The sequence below is a fragment of the Heptranchias perlo genome, chromosome 2, assembly GCF_035084215.1.
Source record: "Heptranchias perlo isolate sHepPer1 chromosome 2, sHepPer1.hap1, whole genome shotgun sequence".
Classification (NCBI taxonomy): domain Eukaryota; kingdom Metazoa; phylum Chordata; class Chondrichthyes; order Hexanchiformes; family Hexanchidae; genus Heptranchias; species Heptranchias perlo.
In genome coordinates, this window is record NC_090326.1 from 104,216,721 (window position 1) to 104,235,345 (window position 18,625).

General features: G+C 46.6%; 6 non-coding genes across 6 annotated transcripts; all 6 read right to left on the reverse strand.

Annotated features, from left to right (window-relative positions):
* Window positions 1-2,985: 2,985 nt before the first annotated feature.
* Window positions 2,986-3,057, reverse strand: trnam-cau (transfer RNA methionine (anticodon CAU)). The gene has a single exon. It is a non-coding gene; the product is annotated as a tRNA-Met (tRNA).
* Window positions 3,058-4,664: 1,607 nt separating this feature from the next.
* On the reverse strand, window positions 4,665-4,736 carry trnam-cau (transfer RNA methionine (anticodon CAU)). Its single transcript has one exon. It is a non-coding gene; the product is annotated as a tRNA-Met (tRNA).
* A 4,965-nt stretch (window positions 4,737-9,701) lies between these two features.
* trnam-cau (transfer RNA methionine (anticodon CAU)) lies at window positions 9,702-9,773 on the reverse strand. The gene has a single exon. It is a non-coding gene; the product is annotated as a tRNA-Met (tRNA).
* A 1,607-nt stretch (window positions 9,774-11,380) lies between these two features.
* trnam-cau (transfer RNA methionine (anticodon CAU)) lies at window positions 11,381-11,452 on the reverse strand. Its single transcript has one exon. It is a non-coding gene; the product is annotated as a tRNA-Met (tRNA).
* Window positions 11,453-16,417: 4,965 nt separating this feature from the next.
* trnam-cau (transfer RNA methionine (anticodon CAU)) lies at window positions 16,418-16,489 on the reverse strand. Its single transcript has one exon. It is a non-coding gene; the product is annotated as a tRNA-Met (tRNA).
* Window positions 16,490-18,076: 1,587 nt separating this feature from the next.
* On the reverse strand, window positions 18,077-18,148 carry trnam-cau (transfer RNA methionine (anticodon CAU)). The gene has a single exon. It is a non-coding gene; the product is annotated as a tRNA-Met (tRNA).
* Between the last annotated feature and the right edge of the window lie 477 nt (window positions 18,149-18,625).

Sequence of the window (18,625 nt, forward strand, 5' to 3'; positions counted from 1 at the left end):
TGTCGCCTCAATTCCCTGAAATCTGTGTTCTCTGGTTATCGACCCTTCTGCCACTGGAAGCAGTTTCTCCTTATTTACTCTAACAAAACCCTGCATGACTTTGAACACCTCGATCAAATCTCCCCTTAACCTTCTCTGCTCCACACATAAGACGATCTTCACTTTGCAAATGGATTGCAGCAATTCCCCACACCACTCGTTGCCATCACTTGACCCTTTGCTCAATGCCTCTCAGCCTCGCTGCTTTGATTGTGGACAGAAATCGAATGAGTTGTGAAAAAATTGATCTTGATGCTAGCAGAGAATTGTTTCGACCAATTGACGTGTAGGGTTATGGGCCCAGCACGCTTCCGCTGCGCCACTCTGCTCAGACATAAGAGTGCACTGTTTCGCTGGGTCTGGCTTGCAAACCACCCTCTATTGCCACCTTTCTCGTTCATTCAGATCATCGCAACTTTGCAAATTGATGCAGCCATTCACATACGGCTAGCTGCCATCATTTCATCCTCCCAGAAATCTCACCCAACCTTCCTCCATTGATTCTCAACAGCAATTTGCTCACCCACCTACAAATATACAGCTAATATTTGCTTCACATGTTCTCCTGATCAACTTTTCTGCCAGTCAGTTTCACTCTCAACCTCACAATGCCCTGCAAAGCTAACACAAATTTCTTCTCTTTGCAAGGACATCACTTCTTTTGCTTTTCACACCACTTTTTAGAATTACGCAAACAAGCACTTTGAAAAAGCTCACCTGACTACGGGCAGAGAATAGTTTCAATCTGATCACTGCAGCGCTATGGGTGACTACTGCTGTACCACTCTGCTTGCCAGCATGGTCTTGTTGAAGCCCTCCACCTGCTTTGTCCAGGACTCCCTCCTCCACCTTTGTCTTTGTAGCCTTCCCATCAGGTAATCTTTACTTTGTAAATTGATGCAGGCAGTCCACATACTACCAGTTGTCATCATATTATCGTGCCACAAGTCCATTTCCGCCCTCCTCTTTTCGTGGTTGTCAGGTAACTGCAAATATACCGGCAAAAACTGTTAGAAACACAGTGATACTGAGCTTGTGAGCAATCGAACTTGAGTGCCAACACTGCCCCCTAGCTGTCAAACCACACACTTGGCCAGCTTTCTCTTCTGAGCCTTCACATCCGACTGTCTTGACTTTGCAAGTGGACTGCAGGAAGTCCCCACACGACCAGTTGCCATGACTTCACCCTTTGCGAAGTGTCTTGCAGCCTCGCAACGTTGATTGTGGACATCAAATGAAAGTGCGGTGAAAAAGTTAATCACACTGCTAGCAGAGAATGGTTTCGATCCATTGACCTCTGGGTTATGGGCCCAGCACGCTGCCACTGCGCCACTCGGCTCCGATCTGGCAAAGCTATACTTCACGGTGTGGCTGGTTTTTAAACCGTCCTCTGTTGCCAGCTTGCTTTTCAGAGCTTTCATAGAATCATCGAATCACAATCCAGCCCTTCGTACCGGCTCTTTGAAAGAGCTATCCAATTAGTGTCACTCCCCTGCTCTTTCCCCATAGCCCTGCAAATTCTTCCACTTCAAGTATTTATCCAATTCCCTTTTGAAAGTTACTCTTGAATCTGCTTCCACCAGCATTTCAGGCAGTGCATTCCCGATCATAACAACTCGCTGCGTAAAATTGTTTACCTCATGTCGCCTCAATTCCCTGAAATCTGTGTCCTCTGGTTATCGACCCTTCTGCCACTGGAAGCAGTTTCTCCTTATTTACTCTAACAAAACCCTGCATGACTTTGAACACCTCGATCAAATCTCCCCTTAACCTTCTCTGCTCTGCACATAAGACGATCTTCACTTTGCAAATGGATTGCAGCAATTCCCCACACCACTCGTTGCCATCACTTGACCCTTTGCTCAATGCCTCTCAGCCTCGCTGCTTTGATTGTGGACAGAAATCGAATGAGTTGTGAAAAAATTGATCTTGATGCTAGCAGAGAATGGATTCGATCCATTGACCTCTGGGTTATGGGCCCAGCAAGCTTCCGCTGCGCCACTCTGCTCAGACATAAGAGTGCACTATTTCGCTGGGTCTGGCTTGCAAACCACCCTCTATTGCCACCTTTCTCGTTCATTCAGATCATCGCAACTTTGCAAATTGATGCAGCCATTCACATACGGCTCGCTGCCATCATTTCATCCTCCCAGAAATCTCACCCAACCTTCCTCCATTGATTCTCAACAGCAATTTGCTCACCCACCTACAAATATACTGCTAATATTTGCTTCACATGTTCTCCTGATCAACTTTTCTGCCAGTCAGTTTCACTCTCAACCTCACAATGCCCTGCAAAGCTAACACAAATTTCTTCTCTTTGCAAGGACATCACTTCTTTTGCTTTTCACACCACTTTTTAGAATTACGCAAACAAGCACTTTGAAAAAGCTCACCTGACTACGGGCAGAGAATAGTTTCAATCTCATCACTGCAGCGCTATGGGTGACTACTGCTGTACCACTCTGCTTGCCAGCATGGTCTTGTTGAAGCCCTCCACCTGCTTTGTCCAGGACTCCCTCCTCCACCTTTGTCTTTGTAGCCTTCCCATCAGGTAATCTTTACTTTGTAAATTGATGCAGGCAGTCCACATACTACCAGTTGTCATCATATTATCGTGCCACAAGTCCATTTCCGCCCTCCTCTTTTCGTGGTTGTCAGGTAACTGCAAATATACCGGCAAAAACTGTTAGAAACACAGTGATACTGAGCTTGTGAGCAATCGAACTTGAGTGCCAACACTGCCCCCTAGCTGTCAAACCACACACTTGGCCAGCTTTCTCTTCTGAGCCTTCACATCCGACTGTCTTGACTTTGCAAGTGGACTGCAGGAAGTACCCACACTACCAGTTGCCATGACTTCACCCTTTGCGAAGTGTCTTGCAGCCTCGCAACGTTGATTGTGGACATCAAATGAAAGTGCGGTGAAAAAGTTAATCACACTGCTAGCAGAGAATGGTTTCGATCCATTGACCTCTGGGTTATGGGCCCAGCACGCTGCCGCTGCGCCACTCTGCTCCGATCTGGCAAAGCTATACTCCACGGTGTGCCTGGTTTTTAAACCGTCCTCTGTTGCCAGCTTGCTTTTCAGAGCTTTCATAGAATCATCGAATCACAATCCAGCCCTTCGTACCGGCTCTTTGAAAGAGCTATCCAATTAGTGTCACTCCCCTGCTCTTTCCCCATAGCCCTGCAAATTCTTCCACTTCAAGTATTTATCCAATTCCCTTTTGAAAGTTACTCTTGAATCTGCTTCCACCAGCATTTCAGGCAGTGCATTCCCGATCATAACAACTCGCTGCGTAAAATTGTTTACCTCATGTCGCCTCAATTCCCTGAAATCTGTGTCCTCTGGTTATCGACCCTTCTGCCACTGGAAGCAGTTTCTCCTTATTTACTCTAACAAAACCCTGCATGACTTTGAACACCTCGATCAAATCTCCCCTTAACCATCTCTGCTCTACACATAAGACGATCTTCACTTTGCAAATGGATTGCAGCAATTCCCCACACCACTCGTTGCCATCACTTGACCCTTTGCTCAATGCCTCTCAGCCTCGCTGCTTTGATTGTGGACAGAAATCGAATGAGTTGTGAAAAAATTGATCTTGATGCTAGCAGAGAATGGTTTCGACCCATTGACCTCTGGGTTATGGGCCCAGCACGCTTCCGCTGCGCCACTCTGCTCAGACATAAGAGTGCACTATTTCGCTGGGTCTGGCTTGCAAACCACCCTCTATTGCCACCTTTCTCGTTCATTCAGATCATCGCAACTTTGCAAATTGATGCAGCCATTCACATACGGCTAGCTGCCATCATTTCATCCTCCCAGAAATCTCACCTAACCTTCCTCCATTGATTCTCAACAGCAATTTGCTCACCCACCTACAAATATACTGCTAATATTTGCTTCACATGTTCTCCTGATCAACTCTTCTGCCAGTCAGTTTCACTCTCAAACTCACAATGCCCTGCAAAGCTAACACAAATTTCTTCTCTTTGCAAGGACATCACTTCTTTTGCTTTTCACACCACTTTTTAGAATTACGCAAACAAGCACTTTGAAAAAGCTCACCTGACTACGGGCAGAGAATAGTTTCAATCTGATCACTGCAGCGCTATGGGTGACTACTGCTGTCCCACTCTGCTTGCCAGCATGGTCTTGTTGAAGCCCTCCACCTGCTTTGTCCAGGACTCCCTCCTCCACCTTTGTCTTTGTAGCCTTCCCATCAGGTAATCTTTACTTTGTAAATTGATGCAGGCAGTCCACATACTACCAGTTGTCATCATATTATCGTGCCACAAGTCCATTTCCGCCCTCCTCTTTTCGTGGTTGTCAGGTAACTGCAAATATACCGGCAAAAACTGTTAGAAACACAGTGATACTGAGCTTGTGAGCAATCGAACTTGAGTGCCAACACTGCCCCCTAGCTGTCAAACCACACACTTGGCCAGCTTTCTCTTCTGAGCCTTCACATCCGACTGTCTTGACTTTGCAAGTGGACTGCAGGAAGTCCCCACACGACCAGTTGCCATGACTTCACCCTTTGCGAAGTGTCTTGCAGCCTCGCAACGTTGATTGTGGACATCAAATGAAAGTGCGGTGAGAAAGTTAATCACACTGCTAGCAGAGAATGGTTTCGATCCATTGACCTCTGGGTTATGGGCCCAGCACGCTGCCGCTGCGCCACTCTGCTCCGATCTGGCAAAACTATACTCCACGGTGTGCCTGGTTTTTAAACCGTCCTCTGTTGCCAGCTTGCTTTTCAGAGCTTTCATAGAATCATCGAATCACAATCCAGCCCTTCGTACCGGCTCTTTGAAGGAGCTATCCAATTAGTGTCACTCCCCTGCTCTTTCCCCATAGCCCTGCAAATTCTTCCACTTCAAGTATTTATCCAATTCCCTTTTGAAAGTTACTCTTGAATCTGCTTCCACCAGCATTTCAGGCAGTGCATTCCCGATCATAACAACTCGCTGCGTAAAATTGTTTACCTCATGTCGCCTCAATTCCCTGAAATCTGTGTCCTCTGGTTATCGACCCTTCTGCCACTGGAAGCAGTTTCTCCTTATTTACTCTAACAAAACCCTGCATGACTTTGAACACCTCGATCAAATCTCCCCTTAACCTTCTCTGCTCTGCACATAAGACGATCTTCACTTTGCAAATGGATTGCAGCAATTCCCCACACCACTCGTTGCCATCACTTGACCCTTTGCTCAATGCCTCTCAGCCTCGCTGCTTTGATTGTGGACAGAAATCGAATGAGTTGTGAAAAAATTGATCTTGATGCTAGCAGAGAATGGTTTCGACCCATTGACCTCTGGGTTATGGGGCCAGCACGCTTCCGCTGCGCCACTCTGCTCAGACATAAAAGTGCACTATTTCGCTGGGTCTGGCTTGCAAACCACCCTCTATTGCCACCTTTCTCGTTCATTCAGATCATCGCAACTTTGCAAATTGATGCAGCCATTCACATACGGCTCGCTGCCATCATTTCATCCTCCCAGAAATCTCACCCAACCTTCCTCCATTGATTCTCAACAGCAATTTGCTCACCCACCTACAAATATACTGCTAATATTTGCTTCACATGTTCTCCTGATCAACTTTTCTGCCAGTCAGTTTCACTCTCAACCTCACAATGCCCTGCAAAGCTAACACAAATTTCTTCTCTTTGCAAGGACATCACTTCTTTTGCTTTTCACACCACTTTTTAGAATTACGCAAACAAGCACTTTGAAAAAGCTCACCTGACTACGGGCAGAGAATAGTTTCAATCTGATCACTGCAGCGCTATGGGTGACTACTGCTGTACCACTCTGCTTGCCAGCATGGTCTTGTTGAAGCCCTCCACCTGCTTTGTCCAGGACTCCCTCCTCCACCTTTGTCTTTGTAGCCTTCCCATCAGGTAATCTTTACTTTGTAAATTGATGCAGGCAGTCCACATACTACCAGTTGTCATCATATTATCGTGCCACAAGTCCATTTCCGCCCTCCTCTTTTCGTGGTTGTCAGGTAACTGCAAATATACCGGCAAAAACTGTTAGAAACACAGTGATACTGAGCTTGTGAGCAATCGAACTTGAGTGCCAACACTGCCCCCTAGCTGTCAAACCACACACTTGGCCAGCTTTCTCTTCTGAGCCTTCACATCCGACTGTCTTGACTTTGCAAGTGGACTGCAGGAAGTCCCCACACGACCAGTTGCCATGACTTCACCCTTTGCGAAGTGTCTTGCAGCCTCGCAACGTTGATTGTGGACATCAAATGAAAGTGCGGTGAAAAAGTTAATCACACTGCTAGCAGAGAATGGTTTCGATCCATTGACATCTGGGTTATGGGCCCAGCACGCTGCCGCTGCGCCACTCTGCTCCGATCTTGCAAAATTATACTCCACGGTGTGCCTGGTTTTTAAACCGTCCTCTGTTGCCAGCTTGCTTTTCAGAGCTTTCATGGAATCATCGAATCACAATCCAGCCCTTCGTACCGGCTCTTTGAAAGAGCTATCCAATTCGTGTCACTCCCCTGCTCTTTCCCCATAGCCCTGCAAATTCTTCCACTTCAAGTATTTATCCAATTCCCTTTTGAAAGTTACTCTTGAATCTGCTTCCACCAGCATTTCAGGCAGTGCATTCCCGATCATAACAACTCGCTGCGTAAAATTGTTTACCTCATGTCGCCTCAATTCCCTGAAATCTGTGTCCTCTGGTTATCGACCCTTCTGCCACTGGAAGCAGTTTCTCCTTATTTACTCTAACAAAACCCTGCATGACTTTGAACACCTCGATCAAATCTCCCCTTAACCTTCTCTGCTCCACACATAAGACGATCTTCACTTTGCAAATGGATTGCAGCAATTCCCCACACCACTCGTTGCCATCACTTGACCCTTTGCTCAATGCCTCTCAGCCTCGCTGCTTTGATTGTGGACAGAAATCGAATGAGTTGTGAAAAAGTTGATCTTGATGCTAGCAGAGAATGGTTTTGATCCATTGACCTCTGGGTTATGGGCCCAGTACGCTTCCGCTGCGCCACTCTGCTCAGACATAAGAGTGCACTATTTCGCTGGGTCTGGCTTGCAAACCACCCTCTATTGCCACCTTTCTCGTTCATTCAGATCATCGCAACTTTGCAAATTGATGCAGCCATTCACATACGGCTAGCTGCCATCATTTCATCCTCCCAGAAATCTCACCCAACCTTCCTCCATTGATTCTCAACAGCAATTTGCTCACCCACCTACAAATATACTGCTAATATTTGCTTCACATGTTCTCCTGATCAACTTTTCTGCCAGTCAGTTTCACTCTCAACCTCACAATGCCCTACAAAGCTAACACAAATTTCTTCTCTTTGCAAGGACATCACTTCTTTTGCTTTTCACACCACTTTTTAGAATTACGCAAACAAGCACTTTGAAAAAGCTCACCTGACTACGGGCAGAGAATAGTTTCAATCTGATCACTGCAGCGCTATGGGTGACTACTGCTGTACCACTCTGCTTGCCAGCATGGTCTTGTTGAAGCCCTCCACCTGCTTTGTCCAGGACTCCCTCCTCCACCTTTGTCTTTGTAGCCTTCCCATCAGGTAATCTTTACTTTGTAAATTGATGCAGGCAGTCCACATACTACCAGTTGTCATCATATTATCGTGCCACAAGTCCATTTCCGCCCTCCTCTTTTCGTGGTTGTCAGGTAACTGCAAATATACCGGCAAAAACTGTTAGAAACACAGTGATACTGAGCTTGTGAGCAATCGAACTTGAGTGCCAACACTGCCCCCTAGCTGTCAAACCACACACTTGGCCAGCTTTCTCTTCTGAGCCTTCACATCCGACTGTCTTGACTTTGCAAGTGGACTGCAGGAAGTCCCCACACGACCAGTTGCCATGACTTCACCCTTTGCGAAGTGTCTTGCAGCCTCGCAACGTTGATTGTGGACATCAAATGAAAGTGCGGTGAAAAAGTTAATCACACTGCTAGCAGAGAATGGTTTCGATCCATTGACCTCTGGGTTATGGGCCCAGCATGCTGCCGCTGCTCCACTCTGCTCCGATCTGGCAAAACTATACTCCACGGTGTGCCTGGTTTTTAAACCGTCCTCTGTTGCCAGCTTGCTTTTCAGAGCTTTCATGGAATCATCGAATCACAATCCAGCCCTTCGTACCGGCTCTTTGAAAGAGCTATCCAATTAGTGTCACTCCCCTGCTCTTTCCCCATAGCCCTGCAAATTCTTCCACTTCAAGTATTTATCCAATTCCCTTTTGAAAGTTACTCTTGAATCTGCTTCCACCAGCATTTCAGGCAGTGCGTTCCCGATCATAACAACTCGCTGCGTAAAATTGTTTACCTCATGTCGCCTCAATTCCCTGAAATCTGTGTCCTCTGGTTATCGACCCTTCTGCCACTGGAAGCAGTTTCTCCTTATTTACTCTAACAAAACCCTGCATGACTTTGAACACCTCGATCAAATCTCCCCTTAACCTTCTCTGCTCCACACATAAGACGATCTTCACTTTGCAAATGGATTGCAGCAATTCCCCACACCACTCGTTGCCATCACTTGACCCTTTGCTCAATGCCTCTCAGCCTCGCTGCTTTGATTGTGGACAGAAATCGAATGAGTTGTGAAAAAATTGATCTTGATGCTAGCAGAGAATGGTTTCGATCCATTGACCTCTGGGTTATGGGCCCAGCACGCTTCCGCTGCGCCACTGTGCTCAGACATAAGAGTGCACTATTTCGCTGGGTCTGGTTTGCAAACCACCCTCTAGTGCCACCTTTCTCGTTCATTCAGATCATCGCAACTTTGCAAATTGATGCAGCCATTCACATACGGCTAGCTGCCATCATTTCATCCTCCCAGAAATCTCACCTAACCTTCCTCCATTGATTCTCAACAGCAATTTGCTCACCCACCTACAAATATACTGCTAATATTTGCTTCACATGTTCTCCTGATCAACTCTTCTGCCAGTCAGTTTCACTCTCAAACTCACAATGCCCTGCAAAGCTAACACAAATTTCTTCTCTTTGCAAGGACATCACTTCTTTTGCTTTTCACACCACTTTTTAGAATTACGCAAACAAGCACTTTGAAAAAGCTCACCTGACTACGGGCAGAGAATAGTTTCAATCTGATCACTGCAGCGCTATGGGTGACTACTGCTGTACCACTCTGCTTGCCAGCATGGTCTTGTTGAAGCCCTCCACCTGCTTTGTCCAGGACTCCCTCCTCCACCTTTGTCTTTGTAGCCTTCCCATCAGGTAATCTTTACTTTGTAAATTGATGCAGGCAGTCCACATACTACCAGTTGTCATCATATTATCGTGCCACAAGTCCATTTCCGCCCTCCTCTTTTCGTGGTTGTCAGGTAACTGCAAATATACCGGCAAAAACTGTTAGAAACACAGTGATACTGAGCTTGTGAGCAATCGAACTTGAGTGCCAACACTGCCCCCTAGCTGTCAAACCACACACTTGGCCAGCTTTCTCTTCTGAGCCTTCACATCCGACTGTCTTGACTTTGCAAGTGGACTGCAGGAAGTCCCCACACGACCAGTTGCCATGACTTCACCCTTTGCGAAGTGTCTTGCAGCCTCGCAACGTTGATTGTGGACATCAAATGAAAGTGCGGTGAGAAAGTTAATCACACTGCTAGCAGAGAATGGTTTCGATCCATTGACCTCTGGGTTATGGGCCCAGCACGCTGCCGCTGCGCCACTCTGCTCCGATCTGGCAAAACTATACTCCACGGTGTGCCTGGTTTTTAAACCGTCCTCTGTTGCCAGCTTGCTTTTCAGAGCTTTCATAGAATCATCGAATCACAATCCAGCCCTTCGTACCGGCTCTTTGAAGGAGCTATCCAATTAGTGTCACTCCCCTGCTCTTTCCCCATAGCCCTGCAAATTCTTCCACTTCAAGTATTTATCCAATTCCCTTTTGAAAGTTACTCTTGAATCTGCTTCCACCAGCATTTCAGGCAGTGCATTCCCGATCATAACAACTCGCTGCGTAAAATTGTTTACCTCATGTCGCCTCAATTCCCTGAAATCTGTGTCCTCTGGTTATCGACCCTTCTGCCACTGGAAGCAGTTTCTCCTTATTTACTCTAACAAAACCCTGCATGACTTTGAACACCTCGATCAAATCTCCCCTTAACCTTCTCTGCTCTGCACATAAGACGATCTTCACTTTGCAAATGGATTGCAGCAATTCCCCACACCACTCGTTGCCATCACTTGACCCTTTGCTCAATGCCTCTCAGCCTCGCTGCTTTGATTGTGGACAGAAATCGAATGAGTTGTGAAAAAATTGATCTTGATGCTAGCAGAGAATGGTTTCGACCCATTGACCTCTGGGTTATGGGGCCAGCACGCTTCCGCTGCGCCACTCTGCTCAGACATAAAAGTGCACTATTTCGCTGGGTCTGGCTTGCAAACCACCCTCTATTGCCACCTTTCTCGTTCATTCAGATCATCGCAACTTTGCAAATTGATGCAGCCATTCACATACGGCTCGCTGCCATCATTTCATCCTCCCAGAAATCTCACCCAACCTTCCTCCATTGATTCTCAACAGCAATTTGCTCACCCACCTACAAATATACTGCTAATATTTGCTTCACATGTTCTCCTGATCAACTTTTCTGCCAGTCAGTTTCACTCTCAACCTCACAATGCCCTGCAAAGCTAACACAAATTTCTTCTCTTTGCAAGGACATCACTTCTTTTGCTTTTCACACCACTTTTTAGAATTACGCAAACAAGCACTTTGAAAAAGCTCACCTGACTACGGGCAGAGAATAGTTTCAATCTGATCACTGCAGCGCTATGGGTGACTACTGCTGTACCACTCTGCTTGCCAGCATGGTCTTGTTGAAGCCCTCCACCTGCTTTGTCCAGGACTCCCTCCTCCACCTTTGTCTTTGTAGCCTTCCCATCAGGTAATCTTTACTTTGTAAATTGATGCAGGCAGTCCACATACTACCAGTTGTCATCATATTATCGTGCCACAAGTCCATTTCCGCCCTCCTCTTTTCGTGGTTGTCAGGTAACTGCAAATATACCGGCAAAAACTGTTAGAAACACAGTGATACTGAGCTTGTGAGCAATCGAACTTGAGTGCCAACACTGCCCCCTAGCTGTCAAACCACACACTTGGCCAGCTTTCTCTTCTGAGCCTTCACATCCGACTGTCTTGACTTTGCAAGTGGACTGCAGGAAGTCCCCACACGACCAGTTGCCATGACTTCACCCTTTGCGAAGTGTCTTGCAGCCTCGCAACGTTGATTGTGGACATCAAATGAAAGTGCGGTGAAAAAGTTAATCACACTGCTAGCAGAGAATGGTTTCGATCCATTGACCTCTGGGTTATGGGCCCAGCACGCTGCCGCTGCGCCACTCTGCTCCGATCTTGCAAAATTATACTCCACGGTGTGCCTGGTTTTTAAACCGTCCTCTGTTGCCAGCTTGCTTTTCAGAGCTTTCATGGAATCATCGAATCACAATCCAGCCCTTCGTACCGGCTCTTTGAAAGAGCTATCCAATTCGTGTCACTCCCCTGCTCTTTCCCCATAGCCCTGCAAATTCTTCCACTTCAAGTATTTATCCAATTCCCTTTTGAAAGTTACTCTTGAATCTGCTTCCACCAGCATTTCAGGCAGTGCATTCCCGATCATAACAACTCGCTGCGTAAAATTGTTTACCTCATGTCGCCTCAATTCCCTGAAATCTGTGTCCTCTGGTTATCGACCCTTCTGCCACTGGAAGCAGTTTCTCCTTATTTACTCTAACAAAACCCTGCATGACTTTGAACACCTCGATCAAATCTCCCCTTAACCTTCTCTGCTCCACACATAAGACGATCTTCACTTTGCAAATGGATTGCAGCAATTCCCCACACCACTCGTTGCCATCACTTGACCCTTTGCTCAATGCCTCTCAGCCTCGCTGCTTTGATTGTGGACAGAAATCGAATGAGTTGTGAAAAAGTTGATCTTGATGCTAGCAGAGAATGGTTTTGATCCATTGACCTCTGGGTTATGGGCCCAGCACGCTTCCGCTGCGCCACTCTGCTCAGACATAAGAGTACACTATTTCGCTGGGTCTGGCTTGCAAACCACCCTCTATTGCCACCTTTCTCGTTCATTCAGATCATCGCAACTTTGCAAATTGATGCAGCCATTCACATACGGCTAGCTGCCATCATTTCATCCTCCCAGAAATCTCACCCAACCTTCCTCCATTGATTCTCAACAGCAATTTGCTCACCCACCTACAAATATACTGCTAATATTTGCTTCACATGTTCTCCTGATCAACTTTTCTGCCAGTCAGTTTCACTCTCAACCTCACAATGCCCTACAAAGCTAACACAAATTTCTTCTCTTTGCAAGGACATCACTTCTTTTGCTTTTCACACCACTTTTTAGAATTACGCAAACAAGCACTTTGAAAAAGCTCACCTGACTACGGGCAGAGAATAGTTTCAATCTGATCACTGCAGCGCTATGGGTGACTACTGCTGTACCACTCTGCTTGCCAGCATGGTCTTGTTGAAGCCCTCCACCTGCTTTGTCCAGGACTCCCTCCTCCACCTTTGTCTTTGTAGCCTTCCCATCAGGTAATCTTTACTTTGTAAATTGATGCAGGCAGTCCACATACTACCAGTTGTCATCATATTATCGTGCCACAAGTCCATTTCCGCCCTCCTCTTTTCGTGGTTGTCAGGTAACTGCAAATATACCGGCAAAAACTGTTAGAAACACAGTGATACTGAGCTTGTGAGCAATCGAACTTGAGTGCCAACACTGCCCCCTAGCTGTCAAACCACACACTTGGCCAGCTTTCTCTTCTGAGCCTTCACATCCGACTGTCTTGACTTTGCAAGTGGACTGCAGGAAGTCCCCACACGACCAGTTGCCATGACTTCACCCTTTGCGAAGTGTCTTGCAGCCTCGCAACGTTGATTGTGGACATCAAATGAAAGTGCGGTGAAAAAGTTAATCACACTGCTAGCAGAGAATGGTTTCGATCCATTGACCTCTGGGTTATGGGCCCAGCATGCTGCCGCTGCTCCACTCTGCTCCGATCTGGCAAAACTATACTCCACGGTGTGCCTGGTTTTTAAACCGTCCTCTGTTGCCAGCTTGCTTTTCAGAGCTTTCATGGAATCATCGAATCACAATCCAGCCCTTCGTACCGGCTCTTTGAAAGAGCTATCCAATTAGTGTCACTCCCCTGCTCTTTCCCCATAGCCCTGCAAATTCTTCCACTTCAAGTATTTATCCAATTCCCTTTTGAAAGTTACTCTTGAATCTGCTTCCACCAGCATTTCAGGCAGTGCATTCCCGATCATAACAACTCGCTGCGTAAAATTGTTTACCTCATGTCGCCTCAATTCCCTGAAATCTGTGTCCTCTGGTTATCGACCCTTCTGCCACTGGAAGCAGTTTCTCCTTATTTACTCTAACAAAACCCTGCATGACTTTGAACACCTCGATCAAATCTCCCCTTAACCTTCTCTGCTCCACACATAAGACGATCTTCACTTTGCAAATGGATTGCAGCAATTCCCCACACCACTCGTTGCCATCACTTGACCCTTTGCTCAATGCCTCTCAGCCTCGCTGCTTTGATTGTGGACAGAAATCGAATGAGTTGTGAAAAAATTGATCTTGATGCTAGCAGAGAATGGTTTCGATCCATTGACCTCTGGGTTATGGGCCCAGCACGCTTCCGCTGCGCCACTGTGCTCAGACATAAGAGTGCACTATTTCGCTGGGTCTGGTTTGCAAACCACCCTCTAGTGCCACCTTTCTCGTTCATTCAGATCATCGCAACTTTGCAAATTGATGCAGCCATTCACATACGGCTAGCTACCATCATTTCATCCTCCCAGAAATCTCACCCAACCTTCCTCCATTGATTCTCAACAGCAATTTGCTCACCCACCTGCAAATATACTGCTAATATTTGCTTCACATGTTCTCCTGATCAACTTTTCTGCCAGTCAGTTTCACTCTCAACCTCACAATGCCCTGCAAAGCTAACACAAATTTCTTCTCTTTGCAAGGACATCACTTCTTTTGCTTTTCACACCACTTTTTAGAATTACGCAAACAAGCACTTTGAAAAAGCTCACCTGACTATGGGCAGAGAATAGTTTCAATCTGATCACTGCAGCGCTATGGGTGACTACTGCTGTACCACTCTGCTTGCCAGCATGGTCTTGTTGAAGCCCTCCACCTGCTTTGTCCAGGACTCCCTCCTCCACCTTTGTCTTTGTAGCCTTCCCATCAGGTAATCTTTACTTTGTAAATTGATGCAGGCAGTCCACATACTACCAGTTGTCATCATATTATCGTGCCACAAGTCCATTTCCGCCCTCCTCTTTTCGTGGTTGTCAGGTAACTGCAAATATACCGGCAAAAACTGTTAGAAACACAGTGATACTGAGCTTGTGAGCAATCGAACTTGAGTGCCAACACTGCCCCCTAGCTGTCAAACCACACACTTGGCCAGCTTTCTCTTCTGAGCCTTCACATCCGACTGTCTTGACTTTGCAAGTGGACTGCAGGAAGTCCCCACACGACCAGTTGCCATGACTTCACCCTTTGCGAAGTGTCTTGCAGCCTCGCAACGTTGATTGTGGACATCAAATGAAAGTGCGGTGAAAAAGTTAATCACACTGCTAGCAGAGAGTGGTTTCGATCCATTGACCTCTGGGTTATGGGCCCAGCACGCTGCCGCTGCGCCACTCTGCTCCGATCTGGCAAAACTATACTCCACGGTGTGCCTGGTTTTTAAACCGTCCTCTGTTGCCAGCTTGCTTTTCAGAGCTTTCATAGAATCATCGAATCACAATCCAGCCCTTCGTACCGGCTCTTTGAAGGAGCTATCCAATTAGTGTCACTCCCCTGCTCTTTCCCCATAGCCCTGCAAATTCTTCCACTTCAAGTATTTATCCAATTCCCTTTTGAAAGTTACTCTTGAATCTGCTTCCACCAGCATTTCAGGCAGTGCATTCCCGATCATAACAACTCGCTGCGTAAAATTGTTTACCTCATGTCGCCTCAATTCCCTGAAATCTGTGTCCTCTGGTTATCGACCCTTCTGCCACTGGAAGCAGATTCTCCTTATTTACTCTAACAAAACCCTGCATGACTTTGAACACCTCGATCAAATCTCCCCTTAACCTTCTCTGCTCCACACATAAGACGATCTTCACTTTGCAAATGGATTGCAGCAATTCCCCACACCACTCGTTGCCATCACTTGACCCTTTGCTCAATGCCTCTCAGCCTCGCTGCTTTGATTGTGGACAGAAATCGAATGAGTTGTGAAAAAATTGATCTTGATGCTAGCAGAGAATGGTTTCGATCCATTGATCTCTGGGTTATGGGCCCAGCACGCTTCCGCTGTGCCACTCTGCTCAGACATAAGAGTGCATTATTTCACTGGGTCTGGCTTGCAAACCACCCTCTATTGCCATCTTTCTCGTTCATTCAGATCATCGCAACTTTGCAAATTGATGCAGCCATTCACATACGGCTAGCTGCCATCATTTCATCCTCCCAGAAATCTCACCCAACCTTCCTCCATTGATTCTCAACAGCAATTTGCTCACCCACCTGCAAATATACTGCTAATATTTGCTTCACATGTTCTCCTGATCAACTTTTCTGCCAGTCAGTTTCACTCTCAACCTCACAATTCCCTGCAAAGCTAACACAAATTTCTTCTCTTTGCAAGGACATCACTTCTTTTGCTTTTCACACCACTTTTTAGAATTACGCAAACAAGCACTTTGAAAAAGCTCACCTGACTACGGGCAGAGAATAGTTTCAATCTGATCACTGCAGCGCTATGGGTGACTACTGCTGTACCACTCTGCTTGCCAGCATGGTCTTGTTGAAGCCCTCCACCTGCTTTGTCCAGGACTCCCTCCTCCACCTTTGTCTTTGTAGCCTTCCCATCAGGTAATCTTTACTTTGTAAATTGATGCAGGCAGTCCACATACTACCAGTTGTCATCATATTATCGTGCCACAAGTCCATTTCCGCCCTCCTCTTTTCGTGGTTGTCAGGTAACTGCAAATATACCGGCAAAAACTGTTAGAAACACAGTGATACTGAGCTTGTGAGCAATCGAACTTGAGTGCCAACACTGCCCCCTAGCTGTCAAACCACACACTTGGCCAGCTTTCTCTTCTGAGCCTTCACATCCGACTGTCTTGACTTTGCAAGTGGACTGCAGGAAGTCCCCACACGACCAGTTGCCATGACTTCACCCTTTGCGAAGTGTCTTGCAGCCTCGCAACGTTGATTGTGGACATCAAATGAAAGTGCGGTGAAAAAGTTAATCACACTGCTAGCAGAGAATGGTTTCGATCCATTGACCTCTGGGTTATGGGCCCAGCACGCTGCCGCTGCGCCACTCTGCTCCGATCTGGCAAAACTATACTCCACGGTGTGCCTGGTTTTTAAACCGTCCTCTGTTGCCAGCTTGCTTTTCAGAGCTTTCATGGAATCATCGAATCACAATCCAGCCCTTCGTACCGGCTCTTTGAAAGAGCTATCCAATTAGTGTCACTCCCCTGCTCTTTCCCCATAGCCCTGCAAATTCTTCCACTTCAAGTATTTATCCAATTCCCTTTTGAAAGTTACTCTTGAATCTGCTTCCACCAGCATTTCAGGCAGTGCATTCCCGATCATAACAACTCGCTGCATAAAATTGTTTACCTCATGTCGCCTCAATTCCCTGAAATCTGTGTCCTCTGGTTATCGACCCTTCTGCCACTGGAAGCAGTTTCTCCTTATTTACTCTAACAAAACCCTGCATGACTTTGAACACCTCGATCAAATCTCCCCTTAACCTTCTCTGCTCCGCACAGAAGACGATCTTCACTTTGCAAATGGATTGCAGCAATTCCCCACACCACTCGTTGCCATCACTTGACCCTTTGCTCAATGCCTCTCAGCCTCGCTGCTTTGATTGTGGACAGAAATCGAATGAGTTGTGAAAAAATTGATCTTGATGCTAGCAGAGAATGGTTTCGATCCATTGACCTCTGGGTTATGGGCCCAGCACGCTTCCGCTCCGCCACTCTGCTCAGACATAAGAGTGCACTATTTCGCTGGGTCTGGCTTGCAAACCACCCTCTATTGCCACCTTTCTCGTTCATTCAGATCATCGCAACTTTGCAAATTGATGCAGCCATTCATTTCATCCTCCCAGAAATCTCACCCAACCTTCCTCCATTGATTCTCAACAGCAATTTGCTCACCCACCTACAAATATACTGCTAATATTTGCTTCACATGTTCTCCTGATCAACTTTTCTGCCAGTCAGTTTCACTCTCAACCTCACAATGCCCTGCAAAGCTAACACAAATTTCTTCTCTTTGCAAGGACATCATTTCTTTTGCTTTTCACACCACTTTTTAGAATTACGCAAACAAGCACTTTGAAAAAGCTCACCTGACTACGGGCAGAGAATAGTTTCAATCTGATCACTGCAGCGCTATGGGTGACTACTGCTGTACCACTCTGCTTGCCAGCATGGTCTTGTTGAAGCCCTCCACCTGCTTTGTCCAGGACTCCCTCCGCCACCTTTGTCTTTGTAGCCTTCCCATCAGGTAATCTTTACTTTGTAAATTGATGCAGGCAGTCCACATACTACCAGTTGTCATCATATTATCGTGCCACAAGTCCATTTCCGCCCTCCTCTTTTCGTGGTTGTCAGGTAACTGCAAATATACCGGCAAAAACTGTTAGAAACACAGTGATACTGAGCTTGTGAGCAATCGAACTTGAGTGCCAACACTGCCCCCTAGCTGTCAAACCACACACTTGGCCAGCTTTCTCTTCTGAGCCTTCACATCCGACTGTCTTGACTTTGCAAGTGGACTGCAGGAAGTCCCCACACGACCAGTTGCCATGACTTCACCCTTTGCGAAGTGTCTTGCAGCCTCGCAACGTTGATTGTGGACATCAAATGAAAGTGCGGTGAAAAAGTTAATCACACTGCTAGCAGAGAATGGTTTCGATCCATTGACCTCTGGGTTATGGGCCCAGCACGCTGCCGCTGCGCCACTCTGCTCCGATCTGGCAAAACTATACTCCACGGTGTGCCTGGTTTTTAAACCGTCCTCTGTTGCCAGCTTGCTTTTCAGAGCTTTCATGGAATCATCGAATCACAATCCAGCCCTTCGTACCGGCTCTTTGAAAGAGCTATCCAATTCGTGTCACTCCCCTGCTCTTTCCCCATAGCCCTGCAAATTCTTCCACTTCAAGTATTTATCCAATTCCCTTTTGAAAGTTACTCTTGAATCTGCTTCCACCAGCATTTCAGGCAGTGCATTCCCGATCATAACAACTCGCTGCGTAAAATTGTTTACCTCATGTCGCCTCAATTCCCTGAAATCTGTGTCCTCTGGTTATCGACCCTTCTGCCACTGGAAGCAGTTTCTCCTTATTTACTCTCACAAAACCCTGCATGACTTTGAACACCTCGATCAAATCTCCCCTTAACCTTCTCTGCTCCACACATAAGACGATCTTCACTTTGCAAATGGAT